Here is an 11,060-nt window from a genome sequence, read left to right as displayed (position 1 = left end):
TTTATTTATTTATTTATTTATTTGGTACAGGGTGTTGCTGTGCAGCTCAGACTCACAGTGATCCTCCTGTGAGGATCAGTCCTGTCTCATCCTCCCTTGCACTGGGATTACAGGTGTGCACCACCATGCCTGGTTTCTGTGGCTGGCACAGTGCGTCTGGATCCTGGACCCAGAACAGCATACAGAACTAGGGATCAATCCTGGGTCCTTGCAATTGCCAGGCAGGCCTTTGACCACAAAGCTAGCTCCACAGATTCAGTGTGTTTCTTTGGACTAATGAATTGAGGCCATTTACATTAATGGATCTAATTAATACATATCAGTTTATCAGGACTGGCCAAATAGCTCATTGGATTAAAGTGCCTGCAAGCAGGCGCAGGGAACCCCCCGTGGGGTGCACTAAGACAGCAATTGAGAGTGGGATGGTGGTGTGCACCTGTAATCCCAGCTCTTGGGAGGCTGTAAACAGGCAGATCACTGCAAGTTCCATCTAGTAGTGAGACCCTGAACATCTTGTAGACCCTTCCCTAAAAATACATATTGGCTTATCTTTGTCATGTTGCTTTCCTGCTATTGATTCTTTACATTTCCCCTCTCTAATTATTTGCCCTACTTGCTGGTTTCTTTTTCTTTTTTTTTTAATTTTTAAAATTTTTTTTCCATAATTTTATTTATTTATTTATTTATTTATTTATTTTTTGCGGAACCAGGGATTGAACTCAGGCCCTTGAGCTTGCCAGGCAAGCACTTATTCTACTGAGCCATCTCCCTTGCCCCACCGTAATTTTATTGAGAAACAAATAGCAATGAGACAGTTTCAAATCAAATTGGTAGGACAGTTTCAATCATTAACACATTGCATATACTTGCTGGTTTCTTCCTGCAGTTTTTCTTGGAATTATGATCACCTTTCTCTCTGGTATATCCTTTAGTATTCTTTGTAGGGTTGTTTGATAGTCATCGATTTCTTCAGTTCTTTATCATGTAAATAGTTTATTTCTCTATTAATTTTAATACATAGTTTTGTAGGATTCATCAGTTTGAGTTGGAATTTGTTTTCTTTCCTGACTTCAAATACTTCACTCCAAGCTCTTTTTTAACTTGATGGTTTGTGTGGAGAAGTGTCCATGATTCTATTGGGCTATTTGTTATAGGTGATGAGTTTCTCTCCTTGAACAGCTTTTAATACTCTATTCTTTTGCTGAATCTCTGGCATCTTGATTATTATACGCTTTGGTGTAATTTATTTTGGTTATAGCTAATTAAAAGTCTGTGTGCCTCAGTTAACTATGTAAGTTTGTTTTTACATATTTTGGAAATTTTCTGCTATGGCTTCTGCAAATTGTGGTGGGGGTGCGTTGAGCTGCGGACCTTGTGATTGTGAGACAGGCACTTCTTCTGCAGCTGAGGTATACCTCCCACCCTATATATTTTCTTTTTTCTCACTTTTGTGTTGATTCCTACTTTTTTGTTGACACCTATCAATCTTTCTTTTTCTTTGTATCACATTATAGTTGTTGAATTATTTCCCAGTTCCTTCTTTTAAGAGGTCTCTTTTTCATAATCTCTACCTGTAATCCTGTCTTCAAAGTTTGAGTGTCCACATTCAGTTTCACTCAAGTAGTTTTTCCAGCTTTCAATGGAAGTTTTAATTTTACTGGAAGACTCTTGGAATCTGTTTCATGTATTCTAATTCTTACCCATATTATTCATTCAAGGTTTCTATCATTTTCCTATGCTGCTATATTTTTATCTATGTCTCCTTTAGATATGATAACTTTTTCATTATGGTTGTCATTTCTTTTTCTACCTGAGAGATTATTTCTGACCTGATATTTTCTATAGCTTCCTGGAGTGATTTCTTTATTTCAGTTGCTGTTATTTCAGAAATTTGAGGTGTTTGATGTTTAGTTTCTTCTACATTGATGTCTCCTGGACTTGTTCTGTATGGCTGGCAGTCTGAGATTTCATTTTGCTCCTTCATCATGACATTTTCTATTTCATTTTTTTTCGTTTTTCTGTGATGATCCTTATGAATTTTGGTAGTGGATATCCCTATCACTAGTATCAAGCCTCTTTCTGAAGAGTATTTTCCTCAGTAATATCTTCTGTGTATTTGAGATTCTTTGTGTCTGTCCTAGGATCATACTTTCCCAGTTAATTAAAAGCAGAATGTTGGTTTCTGTTTAGAACTATCCTCAGACTTTAGGTGTAGGTTATGGTGAGTTCATTACCATTGAGCTTTCCAATCTTGTTACACAAAAGAGAATAACTGATTATAACAGATAGGACCTCTGGGCAGGATCTTCCCTCCTGTGCAACTCAGCATGGCTTGGCAAGGTACCCTTGATCTCAATGAAATTTCTATTTTTTGTTTTATGACTAGTCTACATACTGATTTCCACTGTGGTTGTACAAGTTTATATTGCCACTAACAATGTAAAAGTGTTTATTTTTCCCTGCAGCCTCACCAGAATTTAATTTCTTTGTAATACCCATTCTTTTTAGGGTAGAATAGAATTTTATTTTAATTTTCATTTTTTTCTAGTGGCTCACAATGTTGAATCTTTTTTCAATTATTTATTGGCCATTTTACTTCTCCTTCTGAGAAATATCCATTTTAGTAGTCCATTTTTCATTGGTTCTTTTATTTTGAGAGTCTTTTTTAAGGTCTTTATACATTCTAGATAGTAGGCCTCTGCCTCAAGAATAGCTATAACAAATTTTTCCCTATCCTGTATGTATGTTGTCTCTTCATTCAGTTGTGCCTTAGTTACCTCACACAGGGTCCAGGGTTTCCCAGGAATGAGCTTTTGGTCATAATCATCATTAAATCCTTTCTGTCAACTTCTAATCATAACTTCTACTTAGTGAACTTGATCTGACTCCTTCCCATGACTCATGCCACCCACAGGGAAATACAACAGAAAGAAACATAAATCACCTCATCTGTTATGGGCCAGTGTCCTCAAAATGGTTTAGGTCCCTCTTACCATTGGAAGTCCAGTGATCCTGGCTGTCACCACAGTGCTATTTTATGGGGATGGCCCTGGATCACTTCTGCTCTCTGTAGCTCAACTGGAATTTGTAGTGTGTTATCCATCTCATTCACTTCGATTCACACACACACAGTCTCCACAATATCCCTCTGACCAGTGGCAGCCTAAGATGTTCCAGTTTCATTACATGCCTTAAGTAGGTGGTCACAAACAAAAGATGGTTATCAGTCCTCTCTGAAGACACCTTCAATGGATCTCTTTCCAAATACATGCTTTTCAAATCTTGTAAATCACAATCCCTGTCCTTACAGTAATTGAGATGTCTGCAAAATGCTATTTGGTTCTCTCTGTGTAAACCCTTCTTGGGCTACAGTTGTCCAAACCATCCTGCTTGCATATATAGATATAATCTCTTTTTCCAATTCCCTATCCTGTACTTCTCCTCAACTGAGTAATTGCTGCTGAACAGGTTCATTCCCTTTTCACAGTATTTACTGTACCCTTCAGATTCTTTCTCTTTCATGTTCTCACACTGAGACAATACAGTGTTTCCATATGTGAGTTTGATTTATTTCACTTAAGAGTATGGCCTCTAGTTGCTTCCATTTACTGATAAAAACCTCAAATTTATCCTTTTATAGCTGACTAATACTCCATTCTGTAAAAATACCACATCTTTATTGCTCATGTGATGGGCACTTAGGTTGCTTCCTACATTTAGCTATGACAAATTGAACTGTTACAAATATGGGAGTATCCAGGAGAGGAACAACTAGATTGTATGGAACCTCTGATGATAGCTTTTTATTTCTGTGTTTGTTTGTTTTTTGAGACAGGGTCTGATTATGTTGTTCTAGGCTGGCCTTGAGCTCATTTCTTAGTCAAGGCTAGTCTCAAACTCCTTATAATCTTCATGCCTTAACCTGAGTTCTGGGATTCCAGGCCAGCCCCACCATTCCAGGTTCAGAGCGACACATCACATCTGGGTTTCAGGGCCTGGCTAGGCTGCTTCATGCCTGGGTTCCATGCCAGAACATGCAGGACTGGGGTAGAACACAGGATCTTCCACTTGCCAGATAGGTGCTTTATGCCTCGGAGCTGTCTCCCAAGCCCTAATCCTAGATTGTGAGGAATCTCCACACTGCTTTCCATATTGTACCAGTCTGCACTCCCTCCAGCAGTGGAGAAGGGTGCCTATTTCCTCACAGCCCCTCCAGCATTTGTTACTGGTTGTTTTCTTAATGCAGGCCATGCACTAAACTACAGTCAAAATGAATCAGATATTTCAACATTAAAACAGAAACACTAAATCTCCTGAGGAAAATATAGGTAGGAATCTTAACAACATAGGATTAAGTAGAACACTGATGAACAAAGCCAAATTGCATGGGAAATACTTTATTTTTTTTTTTTTCAAATCAAATCGGAAGTACAGTTTCAACAAATAATACACTGCATATATTCTTCTTAGTGGTTAATTGCTGTACAAGATGCGGACTTGTGATCCTATTTACAAACACCATTAGAACAAATCATTCTATTCATTAAGAGAATGCAACTATATATTTATCCCAACCTCTTTGAATACACAGATACAAAATGGACATTCATCGGTATACTCCATTTTTTTCTAAGTTCCGTTATTGAATATTATAGGTGTGTAAACTCAGCAAAATATTCTAAAAGAGTCCAGTAACCCATAATAGCATTGGGTCTTCTGTTTAACTGGCAATGTCGGAAATTATTGACCTGAGTCCCCCACAGCTCAACTTAACAGCATGGCTTTATTTCTTATATTTCGTCTTCATACTTTTCTACTGGATGGTTAAGACCAAGGTAAAGCAGGACCTGTGCAACAAGAGTTGTAGCTTTTTGGTCTGAGAAGGTCAGTGAAATGCCCTCAGGATTTGTCCTGAGATCCTGTACCTCAGATTGTAGAACCTTTATCAGTGCAGCCATGTGGATGAGTCACGGCCATTGCTTGGCCAATGTGCTCTCTGTGAAAGCCTGAGAGAGTGTCTTCTCCCCGGAAATACTTTAAAGAATCAACAAATGAGAGCTGATCCCCCTCTGCAAAGGCCTTTTATCTAGAATGTATAAAGAAAAAATGTCAAGCCCCTGGAATTCAAAGACCCAATCTAAAAATGGGTATCTGAAATGCATATAAACTTCTCAGATAAAGAAATACAAATGGTAAGTAAATATATGAAAAAATTCTTAACATCATTGGTCACTTGAGAAATAAAGAGTTAAACAACACTGGGATTTCATCTCACTCCAGACAGAGTGGCTGTCTTCTTTTGCTTATTGTAAAATATGAGAGGACTGAGATGAATGAATAAGATTATTAAAAGAATTTGAGACCTAAATATTTCAAAAATCTCATCCTCATATTGCAAATACTCAAAAATTTTGATTCTGAGGAGAATACCAGGTTTGGTTGAGGAATCTCTATACAGAGATACTGGATGTGCTTCATGAATCCAGGCAGTCATCTCAGCTGAAACCAGAAATAGAGATAGGGTTTTACCAGCAGAACCACTGTCATCCTGAACTCAAAAGTAAAGAGAGGGCCAGCCAAATAGCTCAGTGGATTAAAGCACCTGCAAGCAGGTACAGGGGCTGGGGTTCAATCCCCAGGGCCTGCTGTGCCAGCCTTGCCCCCAGGGTGTGCTGAGACAGCAATTGAGACTGGGCATGGTGGCATGCACCTGTAATCCCAGCTCTTGGGAGGCTGTAAACAGCTGGATCACTACGAGTCCGATATAGTATTGAGACAATGAATGCCATGTAGGCCCCTCCCTAAAATACAAAAATAAATAAAAAGTAAAGAACAGAATTAAGGAAGTCCATTGGACTTTTGTAGTATTATAGGGGAGATGAATAGAGCTGTTTGTCAACCCCAGATGGTCCTCAAATAGGAAGAGGTAAATTATTACCCCTAAAAGTGTGGTTGGCTCTTTGGATGGGGAGTGTGGTTTTATTTTCTCAGGTTGAGGGGAATAGGCTACCACAACCAAAGAGTTGTAGTACAAGTGACACCAGGGGCATCAAATGTGTCCCACATCCTTGTGAGCTTAAAAGGCAAAGTCACTATTCTGATGATCCTAGAGGGCAAAGCATCAAGTTAGAGAGTACTATTTGTTGAGGCTTCAACTCTAATGAAATCTACCCTTCTATGATTTGATTTGAGAGGTGAGATACCTTTTTTCTCTCTGATTGTTTCCTTTGGAAATGGGAATATTTATCATATGCCTGTTGCACTGTAGTATTCAAGGTTTTTTTTTTTTTTTTGACTGTTGAAGTTAGCATCATGTAGTTTACTTGTGAGAATAATATAAATATTTGAGGACATCTAAATGAGCTATAGTGGACTTGTTCTTTTCCTCCCAAAATTAATATGCTGAAGTCCAACCCCAGTACCCCATTGTGTGACTGTAGTTAAATAGGGGTTTTTAGAAGTGATGACAATTTAAAATGATACTGTTAGGATAGATCTGAATAAAATCTGACTATTTTACTTACAAAAGAGAAAATATGGGCCAGTGTCTTAGTTGCTGGGACAAATACTCGACACCCAAAATGAAGGAAGGAAGGATTTATTTAGCTCACAGTTACTGGAGGTTTCAGTCCATACTCAGCTGGCTCCAAAGCAAAGCGGCACAGAGCAGAAGACAGCAGTTCATGGTGGCCAAGCAGCAACAACAAAGAGCAATGGCTACAGAAAGTGTCTCTCTCATATTACATTCAGGCTCTCTGCCCAGGCTGGGGGAAGTACTCAGACCCATAATCCCAGCAGTACTAAAACCCATAATCTCAGCCTTGGATAACACATAATCCCAGTGGATCATGAGTTAGTCACAAACTAGAAGTCCCCACCCCATGACTGCATGAGGCTTTGGGGGGACAACTAGACACAAAACATAACATTCCACCCCTGGACCAAAAAGACATTTGTGCAAAAGATATTTTAGTCCTTCTTTAAGAGTTGCCAAAGTCCCAACAGTTTCAGTATTACTGGAAAATCCAAATCCTAAATCTCCTCCAAGATCCAAAGCAAACTTTTAGCTATGAGCTCCTGTACAAGAGAAAAGTTAAACACATCCAACATTCAAAAGCACAAGACAAACATTACCATCCCAGAAGTTGCAAACAACAGGGAAATACAAAACAGTGGGACCCACAAAAGTCCAAAATGCAGCAGGGTAAACATTAAATCCTATAGATTCAACTGGAACATCCAAAGCAGTCTGTGCTGAGTTGTGAGCTCTAAAGGCCTTCTGTTGCTCCGCCCCCACTGCACTCTTGGTGGTAGCTCCCGTGGCTTCTCTCTTAGGCCAGCTTTGCTCCCTCTTTGCAGTTTCCCTTAGACGATCCACATTTCTGGCTTTTCTAAATTTCTGGGGTTTCCACTGAATAGGCTTCTCACTCTCTGCTTCACACACTGCCCTCCCAGGGGCACACTGCCTGGCCTCCCAGGCCTTCTTCTGAAATTGAGGTGGAATCCGTCTTAAGCTCACAACTTCTGCATTCTGAATGCACCTAAAACCATCACCATGTGGCTGATGCCAAGGTCTGCTGCCAGTTGGAGCAGTAGCCAGGTTTTCCACTCTTTTGGCTGTGGGGATCGAGAGCTTGGACCACTGAGCACTCTGATTCTGATTCTGAGGAATAAATTCCCCTTGTCAGCACCATTCAGGACCCTGGTGTGGCCACTGCACGATTCTGGAACCTGGGGCTCTGTGGCTTTCTCCCCAAGGCACAGTCCCTGACCTTTGCAGTTCTGAGGCTGTAAAGAGTGGAGACCTGCCTCCTCCTGTGATTCCCGCAGGCCATCCCTTCCATTCTCAGGTTCCTTCCTGGCAATGGAGATCCTCTCAGCTCAATCTTTGCAGTCCACAGCTTTCTTGGTACTTCCTTTCTGGCCAAACTCACAACATTTTGAAACATCCTGTTGGGTTCCTTGCTCTTCATTTTCAACAGAAATCTGGCTAAAAGCCCCCAGCAACAACCATGCCACTGCCCCAATATTTGTCTGCTTTGAAATATCTTTTTCCAGATTAACAAATCCACTGTGCTTAAGCTCAATCTCAGGCAAAGTCTCTGGACATGAGCAAAATGCAGACAAAGCTCCTATAAAAGATATTGTCCAGAGCCCGACAACCAATGCAGTCCTTCCCAGCAGAAGCCTCCCCAGCCTGGTCTTCACAGGCAGGCTTCCTCACAGTCTTCGGGTCTGATCTTTGACCACAATCTCCCCTACAGAACAGCAGAAGCTGTTCCAGCACTTCGCAAGTAGGCAGCCTCTCCAAACATTTCCTATTTCTTCCCATCAACCATTCCCAAAAACTTGTAATCCACTTGGTCGGGTTTAGCCACAGCAACAATCCCAGTCCTCCAGTACCAAATTATGTCTTAGCTACTCATCTCTTGTTGCTGGGACAAATACCTGACACCCAAAATGAAGGAAAGAAAGGTTTATTTAGCTCACAATTACTGGAAGTTTCAGTCCATATTCATCGGGCACCAAGGCAGAGGGGCACATGGCAGAGAGCAGCAGTTCATGGTGACCAAACAGCATTAACAACAACAAAGAGGAATGGCTACAGAAAGTTTGTTTCTCTCTTACATTACATTCAGGCTCTCTGCCCAGGCTAGGGGAAGTACTCACACCCATAATCCCAGCAGTATTAAAATCCATAATCCCAGCCTTGGATCACACACATAATTCCAGTGGATCATGAGTTAGTCACAAACTCTAGAAGTCCCCACCCTGTAACTGCATGAAGCTTTGGGGGGACAACTAGACACAAACCATAATAGCCGGACAAATAGCTCAGCAGATTAAAGCACCTGAGGGGGTGTTTGATCCCCCAGCCTGCTGTGCCGTCCCCACCCCTGGGGCACGATGAGATGGCAAATGAGACTGGGCATGGTGGTGCTCACCTGTAATTCCAGCACTTGGGAGGATGTAAACAGGAGAATCACTACAAGTCTGATCTAGTAGTGAGACCATGAACACAAAAGATCCTTCCTTAAAATGCAGAAAAAAAAGAAGAAAGAAAGAAAGAAAGAAAGAAAGAAAGAAAGAAAGAAAGAAAGAGAAAGAAAAAGAAAGAAAGAAAGAAAGAAAGAAAGAAAGAAAGAAAGAAAGAAAAAGGAAGGAAAGAAGGAAGGAAGGAAGGAAGGAAGGAAGGAAGGAAGGAAGGAAGGAAGGAAGGAAGGAAGGAAGGAAAAATTTAGCAGAACACACTGCCACACATTTGTAATCACAGTCCTCTGGCAAGCAGAGATGAAAGGATCACATGCTCAAGCCCAGTGTAAGGAACTAAGATATTGTCTCAAAACAAAAATCAAAAAAAGTAATTGGGTATGTAGCTCAGAGGGAATACCCTGTATTCAAACTAATATCTGTGAGGAAGCATAGGGAGAGGGATAAGAGGAAACAGCAAAAAGACAGACAGACAGACAGACAGACAGACAGACAGACAGACAGACAGACAGACAGAGAGGCAGGCAGGCAGGCAGGCAGACAGACAGAAAAACAGACTTAGAGACAGAGAGTTATTTTTTTCACTTACTTTTCTCTTGTTGCTGGGACAAAATACCTGACACCCCAAATTAAGGAAGAAAAGGTTATTTAGTTCCATTTGTCAAGGTTTCAGTCAGTGATGCTCAGCTGACTCCAAGGCAGAGTAGCACATGGCAGAGTGCAGCAGTTCATGGTGGCAGAAAACAGCAAAAGAGAACAAAAAGGCAGGAACAGTAGCAGTGATGCCAAGATGGAGAGAAAGCCTCTCTGCTTTCCTTATATTGCATTTAAGCTGTCAGGGCTAATAATCTTGATCATTTGTTAAATTCTGTGTGGTGGTACTTTACTGAGAATTTTTGAACCTGTGTTCAGTAGAGTGATTGCCTTGTAGTTCTGATTTTTGGTTGGGACCTTATTTCCGTGTGATGTCACCCTTTCCATTCCTAGTTGTATGAATTTGATCTTTAATTTCCTTTTTCATAAAGTTGTCTAGGGGTCTGTCAATTTTACCTCATTTTTGAGCAATGAACTCTTAGTTTTGTATTTTTTCTAGTCTCCATTCCATTAATTTATACTATTTTCTTTATTATATTCTCCCTTGTGCAGTCTTTGTATCCAGCTACAGTACTCAATTTGGTTATTAAATCCTCAAGTCTTTTAGTACAGTTTTGGGGGCCTTCTATGTAGGTCTTCATGTTGAGGCTGTTCATTTCTTCATGACTCCTTGCTACTTTTATGATGTCTTCCTTTTCATGGTTGCTAACTGCCACCCTGTTTTCTAGATGTGATAGTCAATCTTCATCTTCATTCAACGTATTTTGTATAATTTCAATGAAATTTTTAAACCATCATATATCTGTTTGGATCAGACACTTCTTCTTATTGCTGACAGATTTTTTTCCTTTGTCTACATACATTTGTTTTTCCACATCTACTGCCATCATTTCAGAAAGTTACAGCAGGTGACTTCTGATTTCTTCTGTTGCATTGTGCTGTAGACTTGTCTTGGGTGCCCTGGAGATCTGGGGTTGTATTTTGATTCTATTTCTTCTCATTTTCTACTTTTTTGTGTTCAAAAAAAGTACTCTGTGTCAGTGCTTATAGATTTCTTATGGTAGCTAACTTTACTATCAATACTAAGATTTCTCTAGGCATTGTCTATACTTCAGAGATGTCTTGTAAGTCCACATAGTTACTGATCTTTTTGTCTATCCAAAGAACCTACAATCCCAATTTATTAAGTATGAAATCTTCATATCATTTTGGCTCAGAATGTCGTCCTTTAGTGCCATGCTATACTGAAAAGCTGATCACATGTATGTCATCTTGGCTAAAGTATAAAATTAGCAATATCAATAACATTAAGCACAGACTAGCTACTGACAAACTGTAGTAACTATTAATTTTGGGTTTTTTTAAACATTTATTTGTGTGTGTGTGTGTGTCTTCAGCTCAGCCCACCAGGGGGCGGGGCTGGTTGGCATGTGGTGCTGGGGGATTGAACCGCGGTCCCTGTGCTTTGCCAAGCT

The sequence above is a fragment of the Octodon degus genome, unplaced genomic scaffold (genome assembly GCF_000260255.1).
Source record: "Octodon degus isolate 3935 unplaced genomic scaffold, OctDeg1.0 scaffold00306, whole genome shotgun sequence".
In the NCBI taxonomy this organism is placed as follows: domain Eukaryota; kingdom Metazoa; phylum Chordata; class Mammalia; order Rodentia; family Octodontidae; genus Octodon; species Octodon degus.
The sequence above is the reverse complement of the archived record's forward strand: the minus strand, read 5'-3'. Positions refer to the sequence as shown.